The sequence below is a fragment of the Rhinolophus sinicus genome, chromosome 2 (genome assembly GCF_057876585.1).
Source record: "Rhinolophus sinicus isolate RSI-liver-muscle chromosome 2, RSI-T2T, whole genome shotgun sequence".
Lineage (NCBI taxonomy): Eukaryota > Metazoa > Chordata > Mammalia > Chiroptera > Rhinolophidae > Rhinolophus > Rhinolophus sinicus.
In genome coordinates this window covers 42,639,537-42,655,218 of record NC_142502.1, presented here as the reverse complement: position 1 = coordinate 42,655,218, position 15,682 = coordinate 42,639,537, and the positions used below count along the sequence as shown (strand labels likewise).

Genomic DNA, 15,682 nt, shown 5'->3' with positions numbered 1-15,682 from the left:
GCTTATTGCTTTCTTCTTTCCAACTTCTGGAGCAAATTAACCACTAGCTGTCTTCTAACCCTCAGTATTCTATCTACATTAGATACCATAGAACTGTTAAGTCTAAAAGTCATGGGAATTTAGCCCATGTTGTTTAGTTGTCCCAATTTAGGCATCCTCATAACTAATATTTTCCAGCAAATGGGATTCCTGGTCATTCTTTGAATAACTCCCTTCTAGGCCATGGTCTCACTTCTAGGGTCTTCTCCTCTTTAACCTGCTGTTCTTTCTGCTGCCAGTTGGGTTGTTCTAACATGTATATTTGACCATGTCATTCCAGGGCTTGAAAGAGCATCAATGATTCTCCAGTTCTCATTGAATGAAATCTAAAGTTCAATGGTACATACATTCACTCTGTTTTAATCTCCCTGCTATCCCAGTTTCATCTAATTTTTGCCCCCTGTGCCCTTTTACTGGAGTCGACACAATTCTCCAAATGTGCCTTCCCAGGGCCAAGGAATTGATTCTCTGGAAGAAACCACCAGCAGCTGAAAGGCATGTTTGTGAGCCAAACTGCTGTCAGTAAGGTAAACACCAAAACAAACACCCTTCTGAGAAGTCTTTTATATAATCTACATATAATTTAAACATAGTCTTTAGACATCAACAAAACGTTTTATTCACCACAACTTTCTGCTAACTTTTACTTCTCAAAATGTTACATGTCATATTCTACATCCAGAGAGCATTCTTTTTTGCTGCAGCAAAATCCCTCTTTCTTTGCACTTATTCCGTTGTCCTTGATGACATTACTTTCCTGGCATTTTCCTGACTTGTTATCTTGGGTTTCCCTTCAGCAAAAATATTTCTTTGCCTCATCTCTGGTTGCTCTCTCATGGTAATTCTTTTTCCTACAGACTATACTTTCAACCCTTCCCTTGCTACTAACTTGACTCTGGTCATGGCCATTTGGCCCCCACTGTAGGCTCCTTTCCTCCAGATTCTGTTTTTTTTTTTTTTTCTCTTAATTGGTACATTTAATAAAAATATAGACTATGGTCCTGCGCTTAAATGTTGTTGTGGTTGTGTGCTGGCTTCCATAACACATAACTACATCATGAGAAGATCTTCACCAAATATACTCCAGATGGAAGTAAAAGGTAAACAGAAATGACTGACTAGACAGTGCCACTGCAGACATAATTCCTTTATATAATTAACACTTACTAGAAATGGAGTTTGACATTATTTACAATTACACCAACATTCATGGAGGGTGAAGATCATAGTATTAAGGGCAGACTAGGCCACAAAACATATTTTATACTTAACAAATAGTTTGTATTTTAGCTATGAAGGTCAGGTACCAGAGCCAAATTTGTTGTTAACAAATAGAAGTTTTATGTCCACTCAATCAAAGAGCCTCTTACATCTTTCTGGGCCTGTTCATTTACAGAGTAGAAACTGTAACCAGGTTCTTCATATCATGCATTTGCATGTTACATCCAATCTTTATGTGCAGTCCAATATCGTTAAGATAAAAGGAGTAACTTGTAGCAGGGTCATGGAGATAAGGAAGTTCTATATGGAGGAGATCACAGGTTCATGCATCTTCCATTTCATTTCCTCAGGGTCCAGCTTCCACGCGAAGCCCTCGATATGGAACATTGGTCTCTGCCTCACTGGCTTCCAGCTGCTGTGCTCTGCTCTCGGCTTCAAGATTCTCTTATACAGACTAAGAATTCTCTTTCTCATGTCTTTTTTAATGACATCATTCCTCCCTCAGAAATTTATCAACAGCTACCACTCAATCACTTCCCAGATCCAAGTTGCTAATTTTCTACTGCTTTAAATGAGAGCTCCTAATCATGAGTTAAGGCGAGTTACCAACTGACCCTTCCATGCCATCCCTTCACCTAACTGTATAGACTAGATTCTCTCTTCTAGACATTAAATTCCACTTACTCCTCCTCATCACTCGACACCTATTCTTGCAATGTCAAGCCCTCTACTCCTCTCCAAACTCCCCCTCCCTCTACCGCTCCTGTCCACCTGTCTGTCTTTTTCCTTCATCAAACTCTTCTCATAAGTCATCTTTCTCATAAAGCTTTCCCAGGGTACAACTATTTCAGCAATCTTCTCAGCCCTTGTGTAAATATGCACTATTTGCAGACATCAGAAATTGGCCCTGCTCAATTTCAGAAAATGATGTATAACCAGTGCGAGTTTAGTAGGAAAACGAGCCAGAATTTCAGTTCCCAAACACCTTTTACAGAATGAAACATGCAGGCCAGGATGACATTCCAAAAGCTCATTTTTAAGATTCAGGTACCTGTATAATAAGGCACATCCCTAGATATAGGTCAAATTGAGTATATCAAATAATAAAAATGTTTGTTTTTATGCACTTTACATCTCCTTATATAAGATAAGGAGTCTATATACTACCCTTAAGTTGGTTTTCAACTCCCTTCTGTTTTTGGTCTGAGGTGAGGCCTGATGCTGTTGAGTTTACTTTCATTGTGGACTCAGGAGGGTATACCTGGAGAGAGCAAGAAGAGGGAGAGACGAGAGACGGTAGGTTTCAGATTTATCAATAAATGAGATCAGATAGCTGAGAGGAAATTCCACCCACTGCTTCTCCCAGCTCCTGGGTTTGCAGGTTTAAAACTCTGGGGACCACTGCTCTCTCTCAAATACAGGACACAATAGCTACTGCAAGGGTTAAAGTGAAGCTGACCAGAATGTTTACTCCAAGGAAGATTTTCATTTTCAGGCTTTTGTTGTTATTCAAGTTTGCCTAGAAATGATAGAGTCATGGTTACCTCTCTGCACAGCTGTTCTTCATATTTTTTTATTACCACCATAGATTCAATCACAAGGAAGAAGGAAGTTTATTATTTCAAATAGTTTCTTTCAAGCTGAAAAACCAGGAAATAATCCTGCAGTCATAAAAACATATAAATTCAATCATAGCACCTTGGTCAGGAAAAACATTAGGCTTCGCAAGTCAAGCAAGCTTAGTCCAATTCCTGGCTCAAACATACCAGGCCCTCTCACCCCCTGAAGGACTGATAGTATCTACAATTTAAAATCAAGCTGAGCTGAGGCTCTCACGTAGCTCTCTCGGAGAACAGGCATGAAGAGGAATTATTGGTAGGCTGTGGAGAGTTTCAGTGGAGAGGAAGATCCTTTCTCAGATAGGAATCCCAGCAAGATGGCTGCAGAGGACCCTAGTTTTCAGGCAAATTTTCTATTTGAAACAAAAGAGCGAAAAGACATTTTGGTTTCCAGTACAATTGATTGATTTTAGTAATAAAACTCTGTTCACATGTTTCTACAATAATATGAGATTCTCAGGATAACTGACTTCAATTTCCTTGATATTAATGCTCCTAAGTATAATTTTCTGGGGTGTAGCCTCAGGACCAAAACACAGAGGTGCATATAATGGTGACAGCCACCTGTGGTTTTCTATCTCCATCAGTCTTTTGTGGACCCCAACACCACAGCATCCTTCTTGGCCTCTGGTCCACTGGCCAGGTTCTAGCATGGTGCACCCATTCTCCTTGAGGCCTCCTGACACCACTGCTGTTGTTGCTGCTGCTGCAGTGCCATTGTCAATCCTTGTCCCCTGCTCAGCTGCCTTGTGGCCGTCATTGATATGGTCACAGGTTTGCCCTTAACCACCTGGGCTGTCCTTTACCTGCCTTGGGATTTGTCACATACTGACTTCACATCCCAAGTATCTTCTTTTTTGATAAACTCATAGATTTCAATATAGTTGATGTGCTTCAATTTCTTGCAGTTACTATTTTTGCTAATAGTTACATGGAAGCCCTTGCAAGTCAGTTCCTGACTCCTTTGGGCACAGTCTTGTCGTCAATAGCATTCTTGTTTTTGGGTATGACTGGATGTTGAAGGTTTAGCTTGAGCATTTCGTGATGCAGACCTGGATCCAGGTATTTTTCTAAGGAGCCCTAGTTCTTAGAACATGGTAATCTGTCTGTTAGGAAAGCTCACTCCTAGTGGCTTGCTCATTATTTCTAGGCCTCTTCAGGAACAAAGCAAGGAGATTAGAGACAGAGTTAGCTAGATAGAGAGATAGAGATAGATTAGAGAGAGAGAGAGAGAGAGAGAGAGAGAGAGAGAGAGAGAGAGAGAGAGATAAAGCATCACAAGTTTACACCAAATTTTCCAATGCAAATTCTAGCTCAGGACTACAGGGCTTTTTTTTTATCTTTTCTGTCCCACATCTGCATCTCCTTTCATACCCCAAATCCTGGTTCCCCACAACACTTACATAATTACTCATTTGTTTTACAACCACAAAGCATATACAAAGTCTCAGAATAATGATATCCTCATAATTACTGAAAACATTTGAAGATTTTTTTTTTTTTTGACAATTCCTTTTGGTGTAAAGATATAGCCCACTTGGGATCTATTGTCAATTCCCATGTTTTAAAGTCACTTGAAATATTTCCTCCTTGAGGAGATGTGCCATCAACTCAATACATAGTTAGGTTCAGTTTTTCATTTTGTTTGTTTTAGTGATCATGCTTTAAAATTGAATTCATTAACAATACATCCTGGAGATCTTCTCATAGATGTATGTACAGATATTCTTTACTTCTTTTTATAGCTGTATAGCTGTATAATATTCCATTGTGTGGATGTAACCATAGTTGATGGTCCTCTTTTGATTGAGATTTGAGTTGTTTCTAATAAGCAAATGGTGTTCCAATGAATAGCCTTGTGCATACATCTTTTCATATTCACCAGTGCATATTTGGAATAGATTATGTGAATGAAAAAAAAAGGGGGGGCAGGGTTCTATGGAAAGTAGCTTAACAAGGTGACCTGATCATAAATTCCTAACTGGGTAGGTCAAGGTGGGTAATCATGCCCCAGGCTTACAACTTTTTTACTAAAAGCCTTCTCTTTGCATTAAACAAGTCCCGTCCACTGTTTCTGTACATCTAGATTAGCACACTTTTGAAATAAGCAGTAAGAAACAAATTCTGCTAACTATCCTGTAATCCAATCTCACTTTACTTTGCCCCACCTCCATGTAATCTTCCTTAAATTCCCTTCTTAATTTCAAATGCATAACAAAAACTGAAAAACTGTTAATCTTGGAAACATCTGAGATCTTGTTCCCCAGCATATGTCGTCAGTTTGGCTCAAATAAACTCATAAAAATTCTCTACAGGTTTGAAAATTTCTTACATCAACAGTTAGAAACTGGAATGCTAAGCCAAAAACAGTCAATAGAATATTCTTTGACCTGAACAATCAAGAAGTACTCTTATACTTTATGGGTAGAATGATATGATTTCTTCCCCAAGCTCAGGAAGTAGAGAGATAAGGTTTTGGCTCCCGATATAAGTCAACAATTGTCTCTCCCAGGATTCATTAAGCCTTCATGCTAGTGGAATTTCTGGAAGTACATGCGAACCTGTCCTGCTGGAACTAAATTCCTGTTACTAGCACTCAGAAGAGGCCTGGAACATCACCATGTATCCAGGTGGAAACACATCTTATGCATGTACAATAGTGATTATAAACAGCCAAAATTAATCCAAAAATTCCTTTCAGAAGGCTATGTTGGAGACTACCATGCAATCTCTAAGTAAGTCAAATGAAGCTCTGTTTCCCTCCTGTATTAGAACATGTCACCGTTGGTTAAGCACCAGATGAAAAGTCAGTCACCTGTTCGAAGCTCAGTCCAGATCATTTACCACTAAGAGGACTAGGAGGCACAATTATCAGCGCTTATCTCTCGTGATTGACTTTGGGTAACTTAAATGCACAAATTATAAGATTCCAATGAAGTCAAACATGGGCATTTGTTGTTTTGTTGCAATGGTTATGCTTAAATAATTACAACAGGAAGTTCTTCCCTTTTCAGAGTTTTGTGAGCCAGTCACTCTAACAGTTACAACCTTCCTTCCTAGACTACTTTGTGCTTCAAGTACACAATCAGAATAGAAAAGTTGCAGGAGAATAAGAGAAGTATTTTATTATTCTGTTGGGGAGAGAAATGCAGTCACATTTGGCACATTAAATCTGCATCCCCCTTAGGCAGCTGTCTTAAACAGTTATATAATATATGTTTATTTAGATTTTATAAATGATAGATCTTAAATTGTCTTAAATTCCAAGTAACTTCTACCACTTTGAAAAAGCACTGCCTTGACCAACAACTATGCAATGAAGGCTTCTACCACAAATAGTTCACTGAATTCCCCATGAATCATTTCAGGACACTCTAACAGACACATTTCTACCAGTGTAAGAATCCAGCTGTGTCTAGTGACTCCCTAGTGATATCTGGGACTAATCCTTGCCAGGTGATTGTTTCCAGAAAAGAAATTCAAGTTAGAGTATCAAGTGGAAAAAAAAAAGTGTGAAGGAAAATGTTAAGACAGGCTGGCCCAAGTCCGGCCCCTTTCTGTGGAATGTGTAGAGGCCTTCAGAGAAGTCATTGTGTTGCATCTTATTTAGACCCAGAAGCAGCCGTAAATTCCTTGGGATTCAAAATTCCCTGTTTAACTTGGCCAGCTGCCCATTCCCTTTGCTCCCCCATCGCAGGCCCATTGTTGTATAAAGGTGTTCCCACCGTCACTTCTAGGGCCACATAGGCCACACTTGAGCTGAATTGGGCTGTTATGACTTCTCATGGCCCATGGAACAGAAAGTACCAGAGAAGGGAGTAATTATCAGGTGAGAGCATCTGAGTCCACTGAAAAAGTCCTTAGAAGAAGCTTAAAAAACAAAACAAAACAGTGCATTTGACATCCTGCGCCACATGCACACTTTATGGTTAATGAATTCTGCTTACCTTGGGGTTCTGGAAACCATGAACACAATGAGTGAAGTCAAAAGAAATGTACCACCTACGAGCCCCCATTTCTTGAAAGACTATGAGCTGTATATCTTTTTGGATTCTTGATAAACGCTATTTTTTCTTCTTTCTAATACCTAAACTCAATCTTTTGATACTGAATAGCATGTGATAAGGCCATGCTGATATTCTTCCACACCGTAAAGCTCCTAAAATTGTCTCTAGACAAGCCAGATGGTGAGCAAAACAGTCCATGAGGAAGTTCTGTTATCCATTTTTCAGCCAAAATAGCAACATACAGACAGATAAGGATTAAAGCTGATAAAGTATACACAATGGACTATTACTCAGCAATAAAAAAAGAATGAAATCTTGTCATTTGCAACAACATGGGTGGACCTAGAGGATATTAATGCTGAGCGAAATAAGTCAGAGAAAGACAAATAAAGCATAATTTCACTTACGTGTGGAATTAATACAAATCAAAACAAATGAAGAAATAAAACAGAAACAGGCTCATAGAAACAAAGAACAAACTGATGGTTGCCAGAGGGGAGAAGGGTAAGAGGAATTGTTGAAAAAGCTGAAGGGGAATATAGTCAATAATATTGTAGTAAATTTGCACGGTGACATGGTTACGAGACTTAGTGTGGCGATCACACCGTAGGTTATACAGATGTCTGTTGAGTCACTATGTTGTACACCTAAAACTAATATAATATTGTATGCCAACTATACTTTAATAAAAAAAATTAAAATACAATAAAGTTCATAAAGTATAAGCGGACTGAAGAAGTTACTCCAAAAACTCGGTACAGTCTATTCAGGGGATGGCATATTCATACAAAGGAAACTTACTGACTATATCTAAGAATTTGCAAGGCTATTCTGAGCAGATGACAAAAGTTCCCCCTGGAACTCTCACTCCCCCCACATAGCTCCCCAGGAAGATACTTCAATGTTGACCTTGTGATGGGAGGGACATTAATTTTTTAGTTACCCGGACAGAATGCAGTCAGGCCTGTGCCAGCCAAGGGCTCAGCAAGCAGAGAGGATTCGCCTTGCAGCAAGCCGCAGGCAGGACGTCCCAGCGCCCTGGAAGGCTCTGACATAACCACATTCACACTGCTGCCCTTCCCTCCTCCTCCCTCTCTCTTCTCCAAAACAAATGACCTCGCTCAGATCCTGTTTGCGCTTTACTTACTTCCTGCTCTGAAGCAGTTTGCCCGTGAGCTTAGCCGCTGATCCCTTTGGAGTCTCCTAGCTGGCGTTTCCTCCTTCTTGTCCTTTTCTCTTGTGCATTTGTTTTCTCTGAGCAAGCCCTCCCTGGGGCCCTGGCTCCACTGACTGAATTACAGGAAACTGGCAAAGGCATTCTCTCTCTCTCTGTTCCTAGAGAGTCAGAAAGCCTGGGAATGGGTTTGGCAAGAAGGTGTCTTGTACCCTCCACCTCGATTGCTTCCAGTGCTGCTGACTTCCTCTCCGTTACAAGTACAAAACCTGCATCCATTGCTCTCTGGGCACTTCAGAGTCACCCACGTTCCCCAGGCCAGAGGGCATCCTCGCCAGCCTTGATTCAGAAAGGGTGCCAAAGATTGTTGGAGAAGAGAATCAGGGGTCCCCGGCCCAGGTTTTCTCTTCCGACTGTCCCTGCTTTGGCTCTGGCCTGCCAGCCCTCTCCACTGATTTTCAGCTCTCCTTCCTGCCAGCGCCTTTGTTTATCTGAGGCGCCAAGTTCCCACTGGGAAGTCTGAAAGAGTGACCGGTGGCTGTCTCTGTTTTTCTCTAACTGTCGTGTCTCTCAATGTCGTCTTCCTTCCTTCTCAAAGGCAACTGGATGTTGTTACTGATTTTCTTGGAATGAGGTCAGTGGATGTTGTTTTCCCTGAGAATGTTCTGTGCTACAGAGACAGTTAGAAGGACAGAAGGACAAAAAAAATGAGTGCGGGTCCCATGTTAATTGTGTCCCTCCAATCTAGCTTTACCCAAACATGCCAATACCATTTCCTTCTAGGCTTTTCACACTTATGTGGCACATCTGAAGTCTAGCCTTTGAGTGAGTTTTAAAGAAAAAAAAAGTTTTAAAGGCAAACTAAAGGAAAGAACAGAACACTGAACACTTAGCCTATGGCGGGAGTGAAAAAGCAGAACATCTACAATATTTGATGGCTATTCTTCTTTATTCTCTTCATTCTCTGCTTACAACTTTATACTTGCCCACCTCAAGTCTTAATCCAATTTTCAATCTCGTTTTAAAAGAGTCATCAGGGCTACAAACCCCAGCTTGCCAGTGCCTCAACCAAATCCTGTGGCCTCTGTTAAGCCTCAGAATTTAGACCTCTCTCCAGAGGGAGTAGACCAAGAATTCCCAGCCCCCACTCCATATGACATCCAAACAATGACAATAAATGAGTGATAATATAGTCAATATCCCACATGAATTAGTTTGGGCTTCCTTGCAGCATGGAAGATTTAGGAAGTCAGGCTGTTGAAGGTTTCAAGAGTAAGTAATCTAGTAAGCAAGGCAGAAATACAACTGCCTTCTTTGGCCTTGCCTTGGAAATTACATAATATCACCACTGATATACTCTATTAAACCAAACAGTCCGGAAATCTTGTTCAGTTTCAGGGAGAGGGAACATATACCCCACCTTTTGATAAGAAAAGTTTAAAAGTATTTGTGGAGTATTTTAGCAATAATCGACTGACCACGCCTTTTGTCTTGCAATTAAGTTTTTGTCACAAGATCTTTTTCAATTCTTCTGATTGATCTATTGTCACCAATCTTCCACACCTCAAATAAAGGTGTTTTCCAGTTGAAAATGTTAGCAGGTGAGGTAGCTGGGCTCCAAAGATGGTCCCCTGAGGAACCACACCTCCCAGTACTGTGCTCTTGTGCAATACTGCCCCCTCCGACACTGCATCTGGGCTGGAACTGGAAAGGACGTGATCCCATGTGATATCCAAGGTTAACTCCTAAGAAGCTTTGCCCCTTCTACCTGGGTTTTTGAAATGCTTGTTCTGGAGAAAGTCAGTCACTGTATAAGAAGTCTATTCTGAGACCACCAGGCTTTGAGGAAATCCAAGCTAATCACATGGAAGAGCCATATGTAGAGAGCAAAATGCTTGGCTAGCCCCCAGAGACTTCAACCATCTTAGCCCAGGCAGCTAGACATGTAACTGAAGAAGCCATCTTGGATGTCCGGCCTGATTGAGCATTCAGGAGACTCCAGCCCAGCCACCGTCTGACTGCAATTGCATTTGAGACTCTAAGCAAGAACCACCCAGCTGAGTCTAGTCGACTCTCAGAATCTTGAGAGATAATAATAAATTGTTACTTTAAGCCACTAAGTTTTGAGACGGCTTATGTAGCAATAGATAACCAGAACACCAGGCTCTATCAATTCCACCTCAGACAGTTTCCCAAATCTGGTTCTCTTAAGCAGGTCTTGAACATTATGCAGCTAAGCTTACTCTCTGCTTAGTCTCTGCTTTCTGAGCAAGGACTCACTCCCTTAAGAAAGGTCTTCCTGGAGGTGGTATAAAACACGCTCACAAGCAAGTATAAAATCAAAGTCAGTACAGAAAATGTGCCACAAGAACTCAGAAAAAAGAGGGAGAGAATTATTCCAGCCAGAGCTGATGGGCCTGAAAAGGAGGTAAAAGTGAATTGGATTCTGAACACCAAGTGGATATTTGTGGCTTTATTTTGTAGAAACAGAGAGCTACTAAAGGTGTCAGGGCAGAAGAGTGACATGATCAAAAATATGTTTCACGAAAATTAGTTTGAGAGTGATGCAAAGTCAAGTGCATTTGGGAGACACCAAAAGAAACGTATCATGACAATCCAGCGGAAAACAACGAACCCTTGAACCAGGCCCATGGCAGTGAAAATGAGGTAAAAAGAGTAGATTTCAGGGACATTGCAGAGGTTGATAAGACGCTGAAACATTGCTGGTTTCACATACAAGTAATGATAAAATTATGACACCAATTCTCCCATTCCTCTATTAATTGAAAACAAAATAAATAATTCCGTAACTTTAAGTTTTGAAGGAATGTGGCTTTAAGAATAAAGTGCCTTTAAAATATACTTTATGTTCTGGACAAAAAAGTAATTAAATTTCTGACTGTAAATATGTGTGATTACTCTTTAGAACATTTCTAGCCAGTTCTGATATACCCATATTGATTTACAATTGTTGTCACTTATTCATCCCTCTGGAATGTTCATTGTATAAAAAGTCTCCAAAACAAACAAACAAACAAACAAACAAACAAACAAACAAACAATCCTCCAAAATCTTTTTTCAGGACATTCATTAACTAATTATGAAATTCACAGGGTCCATTGTTGGAACTGTGTGGTTGGTCCAAACATTTTTAAAGTATGCGCGCCCTCTAATGGCCAAAAGTCTTTACCGCTTGATTAAATCTGTGCCATGCATTTATATTTAAATACGTAATTGTAATGAGTCATGTTTAATTTCTTTAGAACTGAATTTGTACTTAAAAAACTTCTTTTTGCTTTACATTTAACAGTCTCTGTAATATTCACGGTAAATTTCAATATCTACTATTATTGTTATAATTTGTAATGATCAGTTTTCAATAATGTATTTATTGAGTTTCACACCACACCAAAACACAATTATCACCCAATTAATGTATAAACTAATTTACTGTATGTTCCAAGATAGTGAAGTCATCATTTATTACTCTATAACATATCCTCACTGATGACCCTATAGCCTCTTAAAACTAGTTCAAGTTGAAACTATTCCAAACATGTACATTTCCCCTCTGAACTCTATCAGTCCTTACAGAAAGGGTCACTCTCAGCAGATTCCACTAAGGTCACCTCTCTCATTATGGAATAGGGTCAGGCAAAGGCCCCTGAGAAAAGGGCACTGGCTGGGGTTGGGGGCAGTGAAAAGAAAGATAAATACTGAGTGCTTGCTATTAGGTTGGTAATTGCGATTTAAAAGATTAAAAATAATGCAAAAACCGCAATCACTTTTGCACCAACCTAATATGTGTCAGGCATTAGGTTTTATGCTTTACATCCGCTATCTTATTTGAAGCCATAAAGAGATGTCATTCCATTCCTCTTATATGCAACAAAAAGTTTTCAAACTCTTACAAGTCATAATAAGAAGTAAAGTAGACATCACCTCTGCCTTCAAGGTGCTTAGAAGGAATCAGATGTGTGTAGCTGACTGGGCAGGTAGAAGCTCAGGCATGGGGAGAACCTTCAGCAGTGGCTTTTCACCCCAATTGCAGAGGAGAAGGGTGGTGAGCAGCATGGAAGAATGCCTTCTCAGGGGAGGGGCTCCTAAGTTGAATCTTGAAGAATGCTGAGGAGCTGGCCAGGCTGAGGGACAGAATGTGAAAAGGCTTAAAGTCTTAGAAGGGTATTAGTTCATGTTGGCTAGCACTTGAGGAGGGTGAATGATTAATATCCCTATTTTCCAGATTAACTGACACTCAGAGAAGTTAATTAAGAATTCTACCTCCAAGACAAAAGTGGGCCCTCAGTGATTGCATTGCTTCCTACTGTCACCTCTCCCTTATTTATTGGGGGGAAATGACAGCTGTGATCAAGCTGATGCCAATAGTGGATGCCAATGTAAGTAACTATGAGTTCAGCTCCGAAAATACATGCATCTTTGAAGCTAAAAAGGGTGAGTTTTTTTGTTTGTTTGTTTGTTTTGCCAAAGTGTGAACTTCAGGAGTGGTTTGGTAGCCTGCTGTGATGAAAATAAGCTTTGGGAGTAGGCAGAGTGAGCAGGTTTCCCACTCCAAGGCCATCCACCCTTAGATCCTAACCTAAGATCCAATCCAGCTGCCCTATTCTGGCACCATTACTCAGTAGAATTGCATCTTATAGCCATCTAAGACTTAATGTCAACAGGAAAGGTAAAAATTGTGTGTAGTCAAAATCCCTCCATAAAATTATCCATATAAACATGGTTCTGTATATATTATACAACCTGGTACTGTGAATCTTATAAACACTAAAGTGTGAGAACCACTGAGCTAAACTATGAGGGGCCCCAAATTTTAGCCTATATGATGCAGATGTATGGGTGGTCAATCCATTCTGCCTTTAAGATAGCTGTCAAATCCCTAACAGTTTGGGGCAATCAGTGGAGATTTCAAAATATTCCTGCTTCCCTGCAAAGTGTATTCCATTCTGTATTAACATGAACTCTCTTCAACTTAGCATATTATTTTATTCAGTGTTCTAATTCAACACTTCTACTTTAGGACAGATGCATTGTAAGGATCAAACTGGATATTATATAGGACTATGTATCACTTGCACAGTATCCATCACATAGCAGATTCTCAATAAATGTTTGCTAGATTTGAATCTGAATTTTGTTTCATTAGGCCCATATTACATATTCTTTGAAAAGTTGTAGAAATGAATTTGGCCACCTTCTTCTTATCTTCCTAGTTGACATTTCATAGGTGGTTCCCCTGCATAGCCATCAATTTCATAACCCAGGGCATTGATTTTATGTCTTCCTGAGTAGAGATGGATGTACTCAGGGTTTCTAAAGTCAGCCTCAAGTTAGGTGGACACATGATGAACTTCAATTGTAGCTCCATTTCTTTGAATTTTGAGGAGAATCATTTAGTTATATAGACTGATCAATGCTGATAAACATATTAGATGACATAGGGGAAAGATTTGGGAATCTAATTGTTGAATAGGGCTTTAGCCTTGCCTCTTCTAAAGGAAACTAAAAACATCATGGTAGATCAAAATTCTATCTAACAGACATTTTAAAAATAACTTTCTATGCCCCAAGTGGTCCCTGAAGCACAATAGCAGACAAAGAAATGAATAATATATGGTTCTTATCCTAAAGGATAATTTTTTTTTACATTTTCAAACATAAAAACACCACAGTCTCTTTCTTTCTTCTCATTGAATTAATTAGCTGGAAAAATACAAAAGTGTTTTCTATTACAATTCTTTTGAATTTAATTACCAGATTAAGGATATTCCTCTCCATATTCTAGCTTCAGGATCACTAACATTATTTTTTTATTTTTTATTTTTTTTAATTAATTTTTAAATTTATTGGGGTGACAATTGTTAGTAAAATTACATAGATTTCAGGTGTACAATTCTGTAATACATCATCTATAAGTCCCATTGTGTGTTCACCACCCAGAGTCAGTTCTCCTTCCATCACCATATATTTGATCCCCCTTACCCTCATCTCCCACCCCCCACCCCCCTTACCCTCCTGGTAACCTTATTAATAAAAGTTGATATAATTTAATTTACCTAATGTTCTTATTTATCCATTCTAATTAAGAGCATCTGACAACTTATTAATAAGGAAATCAGTTCACAGTCATTTTTATATAAACACTTCAATCATTTCAATACATTTATATTACTATGTCAGGGAGAAAATTGAGTATCTATTTATTGAAAAGAAAGGTGTTAAGAAAATATTTTTTTTCTTTCTTTACATAAATTAGAAAAAGAGTCATACAGTATGGACTTTCAAAATTATGTCCAATAAGATGGGTGTAATTTGCAATTCTCAGGCTACTAATAAGGTCTCTGTACTTTTCATATATTTATCAGCCATTTGATTTCTTCTTTTGGAAAGAGCTTTCAAGTTTTCTGGGCATTTTGCTTATTGATTTACTAGTATTTAAAATTCTGGATACTGTTTGCTCTTTTTTTTTAAGTTACATGTATTCTAAACACTTACTCCATTTTGTTTGGGTGCACAGGTGGATGATGCCACAGCCAGTGTTGTTGCTTTGATTATCATTGTTGTTGCTATTATTATTACTATTACTATGATAATGATATGTCTAGCCTCATCTTCCACTTTAGTTTGTTAACAAATCTTTCAATATAAAATCTGATCTCTTCCTTGGCTCAGATCTTTGTCGTCTTGATTGAAAATACATATACCTGTTGGTCTTCAGCCTCATTCTTTTGCATCTCAGATTTTGACCAAGTGTATATCTGGAGGTAAGTTAAGTATGTGGTAAATACACTTGTCATTTACATTATCTGACAGCATGGGTATTTGTTTCCTAGAGGACTGATATTGAAAACACATGGCATTTCTAAAATAAATAAATGAAGAGCTGATATAGCTACACTAAGCAGTGCTTTCTAAATTTACTGATGGAAGTGAAAAATAAACAGGTTGGCATAGATTTTGTACAATGTTGGGGTCACATGAACCTAAATTCAAATAGTGTGTTCAAGCAAAAATATTATTTCTTCACATGAGGTTGTTGGTTTTGCAGAGAAAAATACCACCATGAAGTACATTAGTTGACACAATGAATGGTCTTGCATTCTGGAGGAGATGTTACACAAGAACGTCAACACCACATTCTCCAGAAGTTAAGATTCTCTGGTGCCATGTCGCAACCCAGGTGGGATCCCCAAACCATAGAATAAGTGGCACCAGCAGTGCAGCCAGCCTGAGTGGAGTCACACATGGTAGAGGGTGTCTTTGTGTGATCAGTGTGACTTCCTGTTGTGGCCAGGCCGACTGAGATGGACACGCTGCAGGAAAGAAACCAGACCCACAATTAACAGATGCTGGCCAAAGGTCAAGGGAGAAAGTAAATACCTTAGAAAATATTTGCCTAAGAGACTTTTCCTTAGAAAGTTGTTGAGGGTTGTTAAATATATCTGATGTTAGGAAAATGAAAAGTTTATTTTTCTCTTATTCAGAAAGAAAAACCAAGAGATATGGTTTATTATAAAAGTATAAAATATGCTTCTTTCCAACATTTACATGGAACTTCCTTCATCATCCCAAACACAATCTGTGGACTTAAGGTGGTGAGTCC

At 39.1% G+C, this 15,682-nt stretch overlaps 1 long non-coding RNA gene across 1 annotated transcript; it reads right to left on the bottom strand.

The window, feature by feature from the left end:
- Positions 1–1,171: 1,171 nt before the first annotated feature.
- Positions 1,172–9,756, bottom strand: LOC148758769 (uncharacterized). Its single transcript, XR_016020196.1, has 2 exons — positions 8,034–9,756; positions 1,172–2,521 (listed from the first exon to the last, which is right to left on the bottom strand). It is a non-coding gene; the product is annotated as an uncharacterized LOC148758769 (long non-coding RNA).
- Positions 9,757–15,682: the final 5,926 nt, after the last annotated feature.